Source organism: Excalfactoria chinensis, chromosome 7 (assembly GCF_039878825.1).
Source record: "Excalfactoria chinensis isolate bCotChi1 chromosome 7, bCotChi1.hap2, whole genome shotgun sequence".
Classification (NCBI taxonomy): Eukaryota; Metazoa; Chordata; class Aves; order Galliformes; family Phasianidae; genus Excalfactoria; species Excalfactoria chinensis.
The window spans coordinates 8,104,542-8,121,498 of NC_092831.1; the positions used below are offsets into that span (position 1 = coordinate 8,104,542).

The 16,957-nt window shown below is 45.9% G+C and overlaps 1 protein-coding gene across 3 annotated transcripts in view; it reads left to right on the forward strand.

Moving 5' to 3' along the window:
- Nucleotides 1–1,081: 1,081 nt before the first annotated feature.
- ZNF148 (zinc finger protein 148) overlaps nucleotides 1,082–16,957 on the forward strand; it is a 32,325-nt gene continuing 16,449 nt past the window's right edge. For 2 of the 3 annotated variants that reach the window (XM_072341945.1, XM_072341947.1), the window contains exon 1: nucleotides 1,082–2,733. The gene's annotated coding sequence lies outside the window, so the exon portion shown is untranslated. Of the gene's footprint in view, nucleotides 2,734–7,837; nucleotides 7,993–16,957 lie in introns of all 3 variants that reach the window. The other variant, XM_072341946.1, reaches the window with a different exon arrangement.

The window sequence follows — 16,957 nt, forward strand, 5'->3', positions numbered from 1 at the left end:
CTGGTGTAGGTGCTCAGTTCCTCTTAGAGCGACAGAAAACTCTACCGTGGCCCAGACTGACAAGTGAAACCTGGAGAATGCCTTGTTTGGCATCACAGAAGATTGGTGATGTACGGAAACCAAACATGCCGAGTCTTAATTCTTTCCTTTAAATACAATACTCCTCTTCATATTATACCAGTAATTGCTAAACAACATTATTGAAAAGCGGGTTCTAATTTTAGAAATTTAAAAGGTTGAAAAAGCCTGGAGGAATCCCAGGCATATATATACAGACTGGGAGGAGCAGTACTCGAAAGTAGCCCTGCAGAGAAGGACCTGAGGTCCTGGTGGATTGAAAACCTTATCATGAGCCAGCAGTGTGCTTTTGGAGCTTGGAATGCAAATGGTCTCCTGGCCTCTATCAGAAGAGGGGTGGCCAACAGGGAGAGGGAGGTGACTGTCCCTCTCTACCCTTGTGAGGCCCCATCTGGAGTACTGCATCCAGGTCTGGAGTCCCTAATACAAGAAAGACACGGAGCTGTTGGAGAGGGTCCAGAGCAGGGCCATGAAGATGATCAGAGGGCTGGAGCTCTGCACAGACAGGCTGAGGGAGCTGGGCTTGTTCAGCCTGGAGAAGGCTGCAGGGTGACCTGATTGCAGCTTTCCTGTTTTAGCCTTCCAGTACCTAAAGGGAACCTGCAAACAGGAGAGGAGTCAACTCTTTACAAGGGTAGATAACAGCAGGACACAGGGAAATGGCTTTAAGTTGAGGGACGGAAGATTTAGGTTGAATGGTCTGGGGGAAGCTCTTTACTATGAGTGGTGATGTGATGGAACAGGCTGCCCAGAGAGGATGTGGATGCCCCATCCCTGAGGGTGCTCAAAGCCAGGTGGGATGGGGCCCTGGGCAGCCTAGTCTAGTATTAGATATAGGGTTGGAGCTTGATGGTCCTTTAGATCCCTTCCAACCCAATGATTCTTTAGTAGAGGGTTGGAGTAGGTGATCTCTGAGGGTCCCTTCCACCCCTTAAGACTCTGTGTGTGGTTGTGTATATTCAGCAGGCAGGTTAATGACACTTCTTGTATTTATGTAGAACTAAATGACTGCATGAACAGTAGCCACGTTTTATTAACTTCTTCCTCTGTTCGTGCAGAGTGCGTGCAATTATTACAAAACACACTTATTGCATAAAGTCAGGGCAGATCTTCAAACTGGGTCTTCATGTCGTCAACTCTTTCTTAATGCAGTTTATTACACCATAACTAAGTGGCACCATCTATGACCTGCACAGGGCTGCAGAATCTTATTAAGGCACATCGTCAAAAGGAACCAGAAGCCCTACGTGAAGCAATTTAGCATTGCTCACTCACCAGGCAGATGCGTCCTCATCCTAACAGGACCCAGCAAAGGGCGTAAGCCTCGTGGTGAGGACAGGGCGATCCTGTAGGACGACCTGGGAACAACTGAGCCTCTGGCAAAACGCTTTGGGCTGCTGCTGATGGAGTGAGTCACAAAGCTGAGCCTTGTGAAGCTGGTGAAGTTCTCCCAATACAGCTTACGTGGATTTGGGCTTCGATCCAGCGAAGCACTTAAGCACATGCTTAATAATAAGCAAGTGACATCAAGCCATTTAGTTAAGCACGTGTTTAAGCGTGGCGTTGGGCTAAAGACTTTATTGAGATAAACATGGGAGTGTTTGTAAGCCCTAGAAGAAAATGAAGCTGAAGGCTTGATGAGGAACCCCGACACAAAGCTGCGGAGGTGCGGACGCTTTGGGTGCAGAGCTGTTCCGAGGAACCTGAGGAGATTCGGCCTCCAGCAGTTCCCCGTGTTGTTTGGAGTCACACCGTGATCACAGTCTGATGAGTTTGGATTTCTGGCTGGACAATCCATATGCTCCCATAGGATGCGTTCTCCAGATCCTTCCCAGCTGTACTGCCCTGAGCCGTGGCCCCGCTTTCTTGCAGCGAGGGGCCCAACACTGAGCACGGCGCTGGAGGTGCCAACTACAGCCATGGCGAAGCCGTTCGCTGTCGCGGCCGAGGGTGGTGCCGGTGCCGGCGCTGCGGGTGCGGAGCTGCTCCGAGGAACGGCCGCACGTGAGGGAGAAGCGGCCCCTGATCGTTCCGCACATCGTCCGGGCTGGGGAGGACGCGGCCATCACGGGGGGCTGGGACGTCAGGCCGCTGCCCCTACCCGTGCAGCGCCGGCCGCGTCCAAGGGGAGAGGGGAAACGCAGCGCGGTTCCCTGCAGCAACGCCGTACCGTCTCCGCCGGCACCGACGGGACCTCACGGCCACGCACCTTGAGCGGGAAGGCAACCAAGGCTGGAAGCGAAGCGAACGAGCGTTTGCGCATCCCGCCCTCGCTGACCGCGCCCGGCTCGGGGACGCGCTCCCGCCCGCTGACCCGCGCGTAACCCTGCGGGCCGCTCCGCTCGGCGCGGCTCCGCTCCTCGCCCCGCCGGTCCTCCGGGCGCCTTCCCATGGTGCACCGCGGCGCGGCGGCGCTCTGGCCGCGCTGTCGCTGTCACCGCCAGCAGGAGGCTGAGGGCCGGCGCCGCCGGAGCAGGAAGAAGCCGCCGCCGCCAACTTCCTCTCGGCCTCCCCTCCCCCTCCCCGCCGCCGCCGCCGCCGCCGCCTTCCCCTCCCCCGCGCCCCGCCATGCCCGGGGCCGCGGCACGGCCGCTCTGAGCCGCCCCGCGCCGCCGCCGCGTCCCGGCCCGCCTTCTGCTCGCAGCTCCGCGGCCGGTAAGTGCCGGCGAGAGGCAGCGGGAGCCGCGCGGCTCCGACGGGGCCCGCCCGCCCGCCGTGCCGGGGGTGCACCGGGGAGGGGGAAGGAGAGGGGAGCGGCGCCTCGCGGCTCGTTCTCGGCGCGGCGCTCCGCGTAGGCCGCGCTTGGCGCCGGAGAGGCCGTTCCGAGGAAGGAGGCGGCGGGAGCGCTGCCGGCCCGCTCTGCCGCCGGGCCCGGGCCTGCGGGAGCGCACGGCCGCGCCGGGGCCGCCCGGGAGGGGTCGGAGGCGACGCGTCGCGCCGGGAGCGCCGTGCGGCCGCTGACAGGCGGACAAAGGGCCGCGGGCGGGCGGGCTGCGTTCCCCGGTTCTCCCTGGGCCCATTGTTCGCCGTGCGGGCGGTGAAGCCCGCCGGGTTGTGAGGCTGCTCCGGGCGAGCGCCGGCCCCCACGCGCGGCCTTCACTGCCCCGTGCCCGGAGCCCTCCTCGGGGGCGAGCGCGGCGAAGCCTTCCTTCGTCCGCTCGTAAAAAGGGAAGGCGTTCGCGTTGCAGGCTTAAATCATCGCTGCGATCACCCCGTTTTCATAAAGTGCTGGGTGCTGCTAAGAGGTGTTTTTGCGCAAGGATCGGATAAATACGCGGAGCCCGGCGATGGCAGCTGTGGTTTTGCATTGGAAGCCTACCTGGAGCGTGACCTCCCTGTGCGTGTGCACATGTGACAACCCGGCTCCCGGAGCTGGAGGTGGGAGACAGCTTTCATTTCCCTCCGGCGGCACCGCGACCTCGTACCGGCAGATTGCAGAGCACAGCGGGCTTCTCCCAAATGGGATCTCGGTGGCTTTGTTTGCTGTAGTTGCCCGCAGATGACAGGCAGGCTGTGCGTGCTGGCTAGCAGCATCTACCTGGGCCTGCCCTGCTTCAACATCTTGAAGTGCCCAGATCAGGTTTCGCTCCTTGTAAGTGATACAGCTTTCACTCCGCGTCCGTTTGGGAGGAGAAAAGGTAGAAAAAGAGTGCTAACCTACATAACCTTCTGCAGGCATTCTTAGCGCTGTTCTCAAAACCAGACTAGATACATTAACGGCCAGAACTAGGCTCCAAATCTGTCCTGCCAGGAGGAAACATGACATACCTCCAGGCAGTGCTAGTTCTCCAGCATCCAGCCTCAGCACGCTCCTGGTGACAGCTGTCAGCTGCGGAATGGTGGCGGTGCAGGGCAGCCCCCAGCACTGCAGCTGGTGTCTGTGGGCACCGCTGGTTCTCAGTGCATGGGGTTCAGTCAGGCCCATCACAGAAGCAGCCTTGCTCTTGTTGCAGTGACCGGGGAAAGTTGTAGTAAATTAATTCTTCTCTTGCACCACTGCCTTGAGAACAGTTCTTGTGTTGAACATCCAGCGTGTGTGCTCACTTTCCAGAAATATTCTCTTTGTCGTCGTTTCTTCATGCCTGCAAGCTCCTCAAGTATTTGTGTGCTTAGTGAGCTCATAGAGCTGAGTAAAGCTGAAAGAGACGAGGCTGGCCTCTTGTACTTAGCTCTCATCTACTTGTTCTGTCTTTGCTCCTGGGGCTAAGGCCTGACTTAACAGATGGATGTGTCATCTGCACCTTAGTTATTGTCCTTCACGTCTTCAGTTCCTGCCATACTGAAAACGAACCCTATTGATGAAAAGATCCCTAACTTAATGGATCATGAAATCAAATCATAAGTAGGTAAGTCGCTACTTGAAGACCAGAACGATTTAAAAAATACTGTCTGAGAGAAAAAATTGCTCCAAACGTTCCAAGTTACATTTCAGACTGAATTGTTCATTGGAAGGAGCCTTTTGTGGTATTATGTATTTTCATAAAAGGTGGTTTTCATGCTCTGTTCAGTTATACGTTCATTGATATTACGATTGTAGGCTCTGTGGAGCGTGCATATGATGTAGAGTTGGCGCGATAAAACCTCAGAGGGTGGGAATTTGTGCTTGCAGTTGTAAACGTCTGTGTAGCCGTAGTGTTACAGCTGAGTTATGTGAGTGTTCAGAATTTATACCTTCAGTGAAATACGATAATGCAACATCTGAAAGAGCCTCGCTCACTTCTAGCTGGGTCTTTGCACTACAGGTTTGATGATGTCAGTTTGGGAACAGTCAAGTTCAGGGTATTAGTAGGTAGCTTATTGATCTAGGTCAAATATATTTACTGATGAGGACGGAAGGTTTGTTGTGTTGTAGTACAGCAGAATGGGGCTGTATCAGCTGCTGGAAGTTAGTGATGTGTTTAGTGATGCTTCTGCGTGGCTGTGCTGCTGTGCCACTGCAAGTGTTGCCAGTGGGGACCAGGCTGGGTGAGCAGCTGTATGGGATGGCCCTTCATCGAGCTAAAAAGTCTTTAATTGTTTTGCTTAGTTTGGAATTAAGTTTGATTTAACTGAGGCTCTAATATAAAATATGTTTTCTTCCAATGTGGAGTAACAAAAATGAGATAAGAAGGAATTACATGTATGTATTTGATGAATAGACGTGGTGGTGTTTTGGGGACCGTAACCTTGAGGTCAGGGTGTTTGATTTTGTGCTCTAAACTCAAAAATCTTTCCTACTGAATGAATGGGGCGAGGACTGAAAAGTAGTTGCTGCTGGAAGTATTCTTGTTTTAGAGATTCCTAAGTGAATCTAAGGTCATAGGAAAGCACTTGTTCTCCCTCAGCATGGCATCTTAATGATCTTAATGATAGCTGCCTTTCGAACCAACATCACTTATGGTGAAATAGATTCAAACCTTTAGCTTACAGTCTGATCTGCCTAAAGACACGTGAAGCCCCACTGACATAAGTAACCGTGGGTGTCTGCTAAAAGCAGACAGGTTACAAGGCGATGTGAAGCATCAGTGTAGTGATACGCTTGTGTCTTTCCCTCTTCTGTATATTGACATCTAAGCAGAAACTCTTGAACTGGCGTTGAAGTTTATACATTTAACTTAGTTATTAGGAGCTGAGACACGGCTGTTACTGGGATGTGTCAGAAGGAGGTAGATACCGAGAGCAATCCTTCCTCTGATGAAACAAAACCCATTCACACTTGGAGATTTATTTTCAGTCAGGCAAATTCTCAGTTAATTTATTTCGGTTATCTTTCGGTGCAATTAAGCTCCCATCTGTTGAGTTCATTAGCACACTATATATTTTAAACACACAATCTTTTCATCGTCTCACATAGTATATTTTATACATCAGCAATAATGCCACGAGCTACGCAGATGTCATAGGTTAAACCTATTTAACTTGTAAGTTATCATATGAATTTAAATACAGCAATGTACGTGAGTCTTCCAATATTGTTTCTAATTAAAATGTCAGCCCTTAAATGCGTGGAGAGATTTTTCACGGATCATTCAGAAATTCAGCATTTTGGATAAAATATCTGGTAAAATCCACATGTTAATGTATTCAAAGTGTCGGTTTTTACTAATAATGTAATTGAGTTAATATATCACTGATTTATATCACTTCATGATTTCATTGCAGTTTGGGAAACAGCGAGGCACAGCTCTTGAACAGAGTCCCTGCACTGGCCTTATTCTGCAACTGTTGTGCTCCACAGACGTGTTAGTATTGCAGTCGCTGTGTCTCGTCACTGTTGATGCAGGAAACTCAAAGGCAGTGCTGTCTGATTCTCTCCTTATGACTAGGATGACATTTTTATATGTGCCGAATTAAACAGTCTGAAGATAAAATGAAATCCGTGTAGGAAGAAGTTTCAAACTGCAGTAGGGTGTTGTTTATGAGCAGCCTAGCGAATGTAAACTGTCTGGATGTGGGGAAAAAGCCCACAAGGTGCCCGTGAAATACCTGTGAGACAAAATAGGTTATTGGCAGAGCGTTTAGTAGTGCTGATGAGGAAAGCCGGTGTGATGTCTGTGTAAATGAGCTCGGATGTGAGGTTGATAAACAGCTGTAGAGCAGGAGACTTCGAATGACAGCTACGTCCGTAAGGGGAAAAAGATACTCATTCATAGAAACTTTAGTATCTCGGTGTTGTTGGAATTATTTGCCATCAAGTCTGTATTAACTTTTACCACATACAAACTCCAAAATGAGTGTAAATGGCATAATTAGGATCATTTACAATGCCAGCAACATCAAGGCCAGGTCATGCTACCTTGTGCAAGAGGTGGAATGACAAATACCGACACAGGGCAACTACTGTAGTCCTATGTTCACTGACAGCATTTAAGAGAGAAAAGGGAGACGAGTGTATCTGATACCACCTGAATCTGAACTTCTACACGACTTTCCTGAAAATATGCCTCTTTTTATTTTGTTGGGATTAAATTGGAATCAAGAAGGTGGTGATGTGCTCCTAAGAAGTATGTGTGCATATGTGTGTGAATGTATAAAATACTTGCATGCATTTGTGATGATCTCCGGCCTGAAGCTTTAGTGTGTGAGGAGTGTTTGCCTTAAACTGGAGTGTGTTTTGCCAAACACGAGCAGCACATGGGCTGCATGGGATGTAGCTGCAGTCCGTAGCTTGCTGGGAAGGGGCAGAGCATGGAAGCAGTTCCCGTGTTGGCCAGCACCCTGCAGGCTTCACTTGGTAGTGGAAACTCTTGCGTCCTGCTTTCAGCAAGTGAATCCATCGCGTTCCTTTGCACGCGTTCTTCAGTTTTGCAAAAGGAGCAAAAGGAACGTTATAGCCAAGAGATGAGTACTTTTCACCGGACTTGATGTACACAGATGACATTTTAGCCTGTAAGTGTTCTAGCAGTCGCTGTTTCCAGATGCAGTGGATGATTTCAACGTTTTTCAAGTAAATGTACTCCAAAGCAAATGATCATCTCTGCTGCTGACCTCCTGAAATGTCATTCTCTCCTGTTTATGAGCACACACACAGTGTGATTTCTGGCATGGGTCAGTGTTACATGTCAAAGTCAGATGAAATCTGTGTGAGGTGGATGTCAGGCTTTTAAGCTGGGACATTTATAGCACTGAGCGTTTATAGATACAATAGTAACTGTAAATAATTCTTTAAGATCTTCTCATTTTGTGCCCGGAGTTCCTTTTAACAAAGGAGTTCTTCATGAAAGATTGGTAAACTCAAGCAACTCCTTCTTCTGCTCAAGCCATCTCACATTTCTTACAGCGAGGCAATGCTTTGTGATGACCACGGTTGGCCAACTGTGGATAGAGCCAATCCATCAGCAGTGCACCACAGAATTGTATGGGTTGGAAGGGACCTCTGGAGATCAGCTGGTCTGACCCCCTGCCAAAACAAGCTCCCTAGACCAGGTTGCACAGGTAGGTGTCCAAGTGGGTCTTGGACATGGTAGCACCACGGTGTGATGGAGTTGTTTTACAACGTGTTCACTTGTGGATCTTCCAGAAGAGTCTGGAATATTGGTTTTCAGCTTAGTGTTTTGGCCTCTGCTCTGGGTCAGACCTACTGAAAAGGTGTTCTGTGTGAATACCGCTTTAACAGTATAAACCAAAAATGAATAATTCATCTAAGGGAAGACTGCCTTCATCCCTTAAGGAAACTGTATCAGGCTGCGGTTCTTTGGAGCATCCTCTGTCACTGGTGAATGTGACAGTTACACACTGGTGAATTTTTGTGGGGTCAGCATAGAGATGTGTGAGTTATGGGTTGTCTTCTGGGCATCTGGAAAGCTTGGATTGTTTTAGGGGGATAAGGAAGTAAAGGAAAGCTACTTGGCTTTGATTTTGCTTTTTCCTTGTAGATGTTATGAAGTTTGCCAGTAATATCTTCTAAAATGACTCATAGAAAATAAATCTGTTATATTTCAAATAGGTGTTTTTACAATCACAGATTATTTGTGCTTGACACGAAATTAAGGGATTGAGGGGGGAGGGAATAATACAGAGTTTATAGGAAAGGAGCATGCAGAGGGTCATCACCCAGTTGTCCTTATATGTTGCTTGAATATGTAGACAGGGCAGCAATTTGTAGGCAAAAACAATGGCTTGTTTTCTTAATCTGATGCTTCAAAGGAGATCAAGCAAGCCAGATGTGTTCAGGCTTTCCTGGAGTCTGGTAGGAACCCTCACTCAGAGGTATGTGCACCTTATTGGGTCAAATATATGGAAGCTGTAAGTGCGACTTCACTGTCACTTCTCAAGGAGCAGCAGTATAAAAGGACCAATTAACATAAAAGCCAATCTCCCAGTCCTTTGCATGACCCTGCAGTTTGTGTTGTCCCCGGCTTGCATTCCTTAAGGGTCACAGGACAGCGTGGAGCTTTCCACAGTTGTGGTGATAATGCCAGTGTGGCTGCATATCTGAATAGCATGGGATCTACTGTAATTGTGTGCCTCAGATTTGCTATACAACTGGGCAACTCTTCCCATCCTTAGTTATGTGCCAGTATTGCTCCAGTGCTTGCAGGGCTTCTTCTGACCCTGTTGCTTCTGGGACATGTCTGTGCATTGTGGGAACGTGGGTGAGGGCATGCTGGATTTTTCCTTTAACAAAATCCTATCTGAGATTTTTCTCACCCTACAGTTTGCCTTTTCCTGCTTGCTTTGACTTATGGATTGCATTGGATGTGTTTTTACTAAGGCTTGGCTACACCATGGAGTTGCTCGACTAGTGGTTCTCAGAAATTCCAGACCTGCTTGGGGTGGTAGCTCTTAATTGCTGCCCTGTGAGTTAATGGCATTGAGAACCATCATGATTTTTGTTCCTAATAATTATAGGAGTTATTATAAACACAAATCATATCTTTTGATCAATCTGAATTTGTGTCTTACTGTATTCTAGCGCTTAATTAGCGAGAATTAGCTGCAGGGTACCAAAGTCACTCAGCTAGGATCCAATTTATACGGTCCTTTCCTTCAGGAGGGTACAATCTTAACTTTCAGGTTTTGGATCATTTTCAATGTTGGTTAACGGGCTAGAATATCTCCGTTGTTATTGCTCTTATTAAATGACTTCTAGACATCTCATGTTTTGGCTTGCCTTGATCTGAAAATGAGCTTAAGTGTTTTAAAATTGTTTGAGAACAGTCAGGCTGTAATGAGGACTAATCACCTCAGGGCATGCGATGGAAGTCAGCGGGGCTCCCTCTTTGTGTGGCTCCCGGAGTATAGTGGGGCAGTTACTGGGAGGTGTGCTGGGTGGGATGGCCTGGGGGATGTGCTGCAAAGGACTCTGTGGTTAGCAGTTACCTGATTTGACGTTCTGGTTGTTTTTTGTTTCCCCTTTGGAGTGAGGATCAGGCAGATTAAAATGAGGCTGACTTACAATTCTGGTATTTTATGTAAGCAGGATAGGAATAGTTCTTAGCTGATTCAGGCTGACCACAACTGTTGGTTATCAGTGAGGAGCTGATAGATTTGTTGCAACAATGTGGGGGAAAAAAAAAAAGTCCCGACTGTACAGAATTGTTCTCTTCAAAAACTTCTTTGCTGCCTTGGCAACTTTACGTGTCTGTCACTTGTGCTCTGAGACTGGCTTTTAAGAAAGCAGCCTATTGCTTGCCATCCTTGATTTAGAATCTATTTCTGCTGCTTCCCCCTCTGGCTGATTTCCTAATTGTCTTTCAGTACAAATGTGTCTGTGTGTGCACTACCTCTTCTCCTTGATGGAGGTGCTCGATGCTCTCCTTACACTCTTGTAGCAGTGGTTAGTGAAGCCACAGTCACTGGTTCCTGGGATGAAGATTGGTCCGTGGCACCCTGTTGAATGCTTTGAAGAATAATTACAGATTGATTTTGTTCACTATTGGTCAGTGACCTCCCTAACTATAGAATCCCAGGATCCTATGCTGCTTCTTTTTCATTGCCCTGTAAAGGAATGAAAGGGCTGCCAGCACTGGAACCAGATGATCTTTCAAGTCCCTTCCATCCCAAGCCATTCATTTACAACGCAAGACTGCTTCCAATGATACCCAAGGTGCTGTCACTTGCTGTTTTCATACTCTGATAGAGCTGTCATCTCTGAAGAGTCTGAGCACCTTACAGAAATATCTGCATTATGATTAGCAACTGTCCCTTGTGATTCTGTGTTGTTTCCCCAGGAGATTATTATTACATAGGCTTAGTTTTCCCACCAGCTCAGCTGGATGTGCCTTGTGTTTGTTTCCATTAGTGAAAGTGAGGTGGATAAGCTTATTTGTGCTTGAAATAGCTTATTTTCTGTGTTTTACATTCAGCTTAGTATTTTCTGGTTGCCGGGTGTATTGCTCTTGCGGCACAGCTCCCCCAAAGCCCTTTATTTGTTCTGTAGGCAGGTTGGACTCACAGTGTTAGAGGAGTGGAGCAGTCAACCCAGCTGTCTGAGCTGCCCTGTATGTAAATGAGGGGTGCCTTCCTGAGTCTCTGAGTCAGCTGTGGGTTTTGCCGTTAAGGTTTTGGGATCGAAATCTTGTTGATTGTAATTTCATTTGCATATTATCCAACGCTATTTAGTTTGTGTGGACTTCATAAGTAATTGACCTGAATTTTTCTGGAATTATTATTTTTCTTGAGCACCTATGGATGGGCTTCTAGAAAACAATGAGAAGCTAAGTAAAGTTATTCCAAGTATGCACTTGGAAGATCGTTTTTAGGTATAAGTCAAGCAAGTTAACATTGAAATTACAGCATGGAGTTTTACCTCTGCCTCTGTACATTTACCATAGTAAATGTATTTGCATTGCTGTAGCCTAATTTATTGCTCAACTCTTTTATATTCTGGTCTTTAATGAGATATGAACTCAATGTTTTCTCCCACGGAGACCCCCTCATTTCTGAATGCGTAGCAGGATACGTGGTGCTCACGGAACGAGCAGCTGCTCAGTCGTTTGCTTTCTTCTCGTTGCATAATGCATTCTCTTACTGTGCTCAGCTTAATCTTGCTCTGAAGGCAGAATGAATATATTTTGTTGAAAGAGAGGTTGGTGAGCCCCTCATTAATAGCTCCTACTGCTCTCTTCATGCCTTATCCCTCCATAGGTCATCTCTCTGTTGTAGAGATAAGGAAGTGGAAATACAGGGAAAGGGAAGATGATTTGCTGAGATCACAGATGTGCCCAGGAGCAACGGCAGAGCTGAGAAAAGGAGCCAAATCCATCAGTCCCTCACAGCTCTGTTCCAGCATCATGGTTATAGCCACTGTTTCTCTTTGGTCATCCTGCTGTGCTTGCCTTTTCTTGATGCCAGCTCTGTCTGTGCTCCCCCATTCCTCTCATGATTCTCCACCCAAGTGTATCAGTTAGAAACATGCTGGTTTTTCATGCTGATCTGGGAGTAGGTCCCAAGGCAGGTAGAAGCACTCCTCTGCCTCACTTGCTAAGTAACTGATGTGGGCATCCCTCATGTTGTGAATGCCACCTTCTTCCTTCAGGAATTGAGTTGGCTGCAGGAGCAAGAACACTGTGAAGTGATTAGTTCACCCTTGTGGCCTATATTGAACATTGCTTATTCTGACAAGTATTTTCACTGGTCCCCAGGGAGATGATATGGATACTGTATTGTTGTCTTATGGGTGGAGAATTGATGCCTGGGAGTAAGACTAGAACTTGTGTTTGGTCTGGGTGTCCACTGAGCTCTTGCAGTTGATCTCTGGAAGGATCAAGAATAGGTCTTTGTTTTGCAATATAGTGTTGAACTGCTCAAGTGGTCGTGACTTTCTTTTCCTGACTCATTTACACTCATTTCAGCCATTGTAAAAATGGGCCAGTGGTGCTGTAAACTGTATATATTGTACTTATATACAATTCTGATAGGTGAGACAGGCAAATTATAATGACCCAGGCACTTGTCCCAGACTTTTGTATGTATGGATGCAACTTCTTGTATTCTCCCAGGGTTTTTTGTGTATAGGGTTTTAAGGATTTTTAAACATCAGTCTGGAAACACCAGAAATACTATAGTACATTCGTGGAGGCCTTTGCCATTTAAGCTAGTAGGGTAACTGATAGCAACAGCAGGTTATCTTCTGTAAAATAACACTAGCATAGTGCCAGTGACAAGGAGGGGGGAGCACAAAGAGATGCCTTGCAGATGCTTGCAGGGAGCAGAGCAGCGATGAAACCCAGGAATTTCTCCAAGGAACTTAAGGAATATATAATAAATAAATATCTATATAATTAATAACATTAAAAAGCAACATATTTGCCTTTTCTATTTGTTTTCAAGGTGAAATTATATGAGATGGGCTGAGCCTGTTAGCGTGTGGATGCTGCAAACAGAAGGGCCTGCTCCCACACTGTGTTTTGAACTGCTTCTGACATGGTCCTTGTGGTAAATCAAATCAGCAAGTTAACCTGGAGAAAAATTAATACATGAAAAAAAAAAACAAAACAGAAGCCACAACAGTTTGTGAACTTTATAAATGTCTGTTTGTATGAGCACAGGGTTGGTGCAAAAGATGGGGCCAGAATGTCAGAGTTAGGAGGAGGGAGAAGTGCCTCTTTCAGTGACAGGTAGATTGACTCAGCTGTGCCACATAACTGCTGTTAAAAGTAAATAAATATATACATATGTGCATATATATTCATTATCTGAAACATTGTTATAAAAAAATCAGCTTCAGGCATGCTTGTTATATGTAACGTTTTACAGGATGTTAATGAGTTTGCTATACTGGTAACATCCCCGTGGGTTTTAGAATGTTAACAAAGCCACGGTTGCAATATTGAGAGCTTTCTTATAGGTGTGTTTGCTATTAGACTGTGGTTTTGCTGGTGATGATCTAGTGCGGAATTTAGGGTAAGCAAGGTGGCAAGGATTTTCATGCATGGATAATTTTATGCACAATAAGTAGATTTTGTGGGAGTAATCCTGTTGGTTGTAATAGGACTATTCACAGCTCAGTATGAGTAGAAGTCTGTGTAGGATCAGGCCCTGTGCTGCTGGCATGCAGTCAGCACCATGCAGCAACATGCAGCAACAACCGTGCAACAAGTCCTAAGAGTGACTGTATTGTATGGTCTGGTTTAGAATGGGTTAATTTTCAGATCTGTGAACCTTTTCACAACTCGTCATGTTTGATTGCTTTCTTTCTGTTCCGCCAGTCGACACATTTTAATTCATTCTTATCAATGCATGGATGTTAATTTCAAAGTCTTTCTTTTAGCTTAGTCTTATTTTCTGAGCAGAGAGAAGCGATAGCATCATTTGATGTTCTTTATTTAGAACCATTAATGAAGGTATTATTTTTCACTTTCCAGGCTTTGGCTGTATGTTCAAAATGGAACTTTTGACATTGTGGAAACCAGCTGCGTTTCCTTTTCTATTAGGCTGCATCAATATTTTAATAACGCAATAAGTATCTTTTCTGATGTGAAAACCCACAACATGTTTGTTTCACGGTCTGAATGGGTTCACTTGAATTCTGTGGATTTGTGTACCTGATATTCATTTAAGCTCAGGGTTTAGCATGAGTCATTGTAGTGTGGCCATAGAGATGAGCCCTTAGAGACAATAACATGCTCGGGCATTCCCACGTATTGCTGTTTTGCTGAAGTTTCTTTACCTTCTGCACTGACGGCCTTTCTACAGTTTGTTGCTTAAAGTCGTTCTTCCAAGGGCTGTGGGATATAGATAAAATAACAGACCTTTAAGTGAACCCAGTTAGTATCTCTGGGTGCTTGCTGATCTTTAAATAATGCTTTACTGCTTGCTTAAGCAAAGGAGGGAGAAGACAGGATAACTGCTTACTACCAGTTCGGTCAGGGTGGATAGAAAGTGCTGCATTGCATGTTGTGCTCTGCTGGCTGTTGAGTTTTGTCCTTTCCCTCCCGGGTGTCTTCGGCTTTAATGCATAGCAGCCACTATCTGTAGTAGACGTTTCTAGATATTAATGTGCCCCTATTTTTTATTTTCAATTCTGAGTTTGAAAGCCCCTCGTGCTTTTCTCTTATGATAATTTTGTTAGAATCATAGAATCATAGAGTGGCCTGAATTGAAAAGGACCACAATGATCATCTAGTTTCAACCCCCCGCTATGCACAAGGTCACCAACCACCAGACCAGGCTGCCCAGAGCCACAGGCAGCTGTTTGTTTCATGGGGAATATTGTGTTTCCCACTCAGCTCTCCAACTCACTGCACAGTGATCTGTGGAAGGACTGCTGTTGGGGAACTGAAGCGAGCAGCTGTTGAGAAGTGCCGTGGGGCTTGGCTCAGCAGCGGTGTCTGAAGTGAAACAGTGTGATTCCCTGGCTGGAGATGCTCTGCAAGCAGCTGCTGAGCATTGTGTGACAGGAGAAGGGGCTGAGATATCTGATGAACCCTCTTCCACACAGTCTCTTCCCCTCTTTTTTTTCCCCAAATGTGTGCCTGTAGATGTCTGTTGTGAAATGCTTTGCACAAAGCAAAGGTTTGGAGAAGCTCTACTTTTCATGATGGCTTTTTTTCCCCTTCTATATAGTCAAAGAATATGCCAAAATCATACGGTTGTTTGGTGGAGCTTGCTGAAGTTCTGGAATTCCATGGAAAATATCTCCGCAATAAGGATAACGGTGCTTTATGCCAAGAAAAATACTTGTGTATGTTCGTGTTTGGTTTGTGTTATTTTAACTTCAGTCACGATAATCTCAAAATAAGTTGATCTTTATCTCACAGATGCATCTTGCACTTAAAATATTTATTTAATCTTTACAGGCTTAGTAAAGTGAGCTTGTTTGAATGCTTTTAACTTACATTTTCTTTATCACGCTGTCATTCTTCCAAGCATGCATCTCTTCTCCTCTTCTTCTTAAGTGAAAGGATTGTTTTTGTATGAGCCAAAAGATGCCGGCTGACAAATTACTCTTGTTTTACTGAGGTGGCTGCAATTGAGATACTTCTCATTTGGATTAATAGCTTATTTTTATTTGCATTTCTTCATTCTAAAGCAGTACCTTGGTTTCAGATGACTTACAGTGTTTTATCACTTAGAATATGCAGCCTAGCAGTATGATTTCTCATTATTTTGCCATGAAAAGCCAGATGTTTGAAAGCCTGATTTAATAAGCTGTACGCTCACAGTAGCAGCATCCGATATGACTCAAGATCATGACTGGAAAACAGCAGAGCGCTTTCATTTGCATGACTCCTAAGACTGCTAGGCAGGGTGAGAAAAAAGTTTCCGTATCGTCGCCAATTCAGAGAACTAATAAGTCCAATAAATGCCACCTAGTGCTGGATGTCTTCTGGGCAGCTGTTCCCTCTTGCCGACTCTCCTGTCATTCTGTATGTCATGAGCCTGCCCACCTCTCTTGGAGCAAGTAGCAGCTCTTTTGTATTAAACACTTGGGTCTCTCTGTTTTCATTCGTCTGCCTACCTTCCTGCCAGGAAATTGCTTTCATCCAGGATTTCCTCAATTCATACCTAATTTCAGAGTGGTAGGGTGGAATCCTCTGAGTTCTTGTATTCCAGTACCTGCCCATATCATTCCTCTACAGAATCTGCATTGAGCTTGTGCTGTTGTCTTACTGTGGAATGGAAGAAAAGGCATAGCGAATGGTGATCTATGTAAGACATATCTGGATGTGAATAAACTTGGGTTGAAGGCTGAAATGATTAAATGTATCTGCTTGCTTTCCTTGGAGTCTGCTTTCCATGCTGTATTTTTAACGTTCTCTACCTAAGAAACCTTAATTCCTTTGTTCAGTCCTTTATCAATCAATGATTCCATGGGGGACAGGTTGTTCAGAACTTCAGTTCCTTGCCCCATTTCTTAACACGGGATCCTCCACACTGCTAAGATGACAAATTCACCCTCTACTTTTAGGATCACTAAGGTCTACTGTTGCAGGATCTCTCTGTGAGACCTACATTCTTGGGGAAATAAAGCCACAACAAAACAGCTTTTTGTGCTGTGCCAGGTTTTTAGTTGTATTATAACTGAGAAACTATTGATATGATTTCCCAGTTACCTCCCCCAAATACTTCATGGATTATATATAAAGTTGTAAAGGCAATAAAGTAGATTAACTGGGAGTAAGCTTGTCGGACCATCCTGATTGTGTCTTCATGATAGGTAGAAATTTAGAACCTCTTGTCATAGGGAATAGAGACAAATGCTATTCCACTTCTGTGTTGGATGACGTGAGTTGCTACTAGAAGGTGTTAAACTGGATTTTTTTGTTTTTTGTTTTAAAGAAACTGAGTGAGTGAATTTTACTTTCAGAAGGTTGGGAAATAATAGGTTTTGAAACAAAACTATTTTGGTTCTGCATGTGGCATGCATTCCTACCCACTGCAGGATCTCACCTGAATGAAGAAAGATTGCTATTTATTGTGATCTTGCTGTAGTCTGGTATAGACACATCTTTGC